Here is a 1,407-nt window from a genome sequence, read left to right on the forward strand (position 1 = left end):
GATAATATACCAATAGCCATGGAAAACATTTACTTCTACTACAGCAAAAGATAAGGGGTCCAGCTTTTGTGCAACAGTGTAAGGGCAGTGGGGGCAGCAAAGAAAGAAAATTCCTAGATGACCTAGTTCGTCCACCCTTCCTCTTGTCTTACCAGTAATTTAAAAGGTGAAATTCACAACTTCCTGCTAAACAAAAGCAACAAAAAGTGAATTTGTTCAGGTAATGAAGGAGAAGAGGTCAGTTGAGTGTGTGAAATATTACTTTGTTTTCCTCATCTCCCATGTTCTCTGGCTGCTGGTCAAACTTATGCTGTTACTTCAGCATGTTCCCTAGCAAAGAGATTGGCTTTTGAATTTGCATAAGCAGAATTTCATATCCACTTCAGTGACCCATACCTCCCCAGCTTGTTAAGCACTGGCAGGGAGACTTTTACTAAAGTATACAGAAGGGAGAGATGTTACCACTTTAGATGAGGCATGGCAATGTAACCTTAAGAGCACTTTAAAAAGATCATGGCTGGGCGCCTTATGATCTTGATTTTGCAGGGTGTATTGTGCAGACAGATGTTACACAAGTTTTTCCCATCCCCTTTCACCAAAATAGATGGCAGAAAAGGGCCTCAGAAACACAGCTAGTAATTAAACTTCTGAGGCAGCTTGTAAAACTCTTATGTCCAGGTGAGAAGGCTATGCAACCTCAGGTCTACCAGATCATGGGGAGGGAATGCCATCTCCCAAAACTTGGACAGGCAGATATGGCCCTCTCTTTCCCTGTTTTCCCTATTATTGTACTTGTCCAGGATGAGCAAAGTCTGGCCCACAGCAGACTCCATTTCTCAGCAACCCCTGCCCAAATCACTGTGGCCTGTTTCCATGGAGACCCCAGAAGTGGTGGGACTGTGACAGTGTGGGACCAGGATTTCCATGGGGACTAGCCCCAGCAGTGCTGGCAGGATGCACGGCTAGGAGGTAAGGTGCTCCGGGGTCAGGATCCTGTAGCGTGACAGCATGGTCCAGAGCCAGGGTAGAGCTGTAATCCAGTGGCCACATGCCCCATGCAGAGGCATGCAGGCAGCAGACCACGGCTTTGCCCTGACTCCAGACCACACTGGCATTGCCACAAGATCCCAGCATTGGCTCCAGAGCTCCCCACCCAGTCATGCACCCTGCCAGTGCTGCTGGGGCTCGTCTCCATGGAAACCCTGGCCCCACACTGTCATGGACCTGCTGTTTCTGGGGTCTCCATGGAAACTGACTGCAGCAACATGGACAGGGGCTGCTGGGAAATGGAGTCTGGCTACAGGACAGATCTGCCATTTTGCCCACCCCTGTACTAGACCCTTATATGTTCCCTAGCATGACCATTTAGTTTCCATAACCCTGACCACAGGGATACCTTTCCCCAGG

The sequence above is a fragment of the Alligator sinensis genome, unplaced genomic scaffold, assembly GCF_000455745.1.
Source record: "Alligator sinensis unplaced genomic scaffold, ASM45574v1 scaffold29_2, whole genome shotgun sequence".
Taxonomy (NCBI): domain Eukaryota; kingdom Metazoa; phylum Chordata; order Crocodylia; family Alligatoridae; genus Alligator; species Alligator sinensis.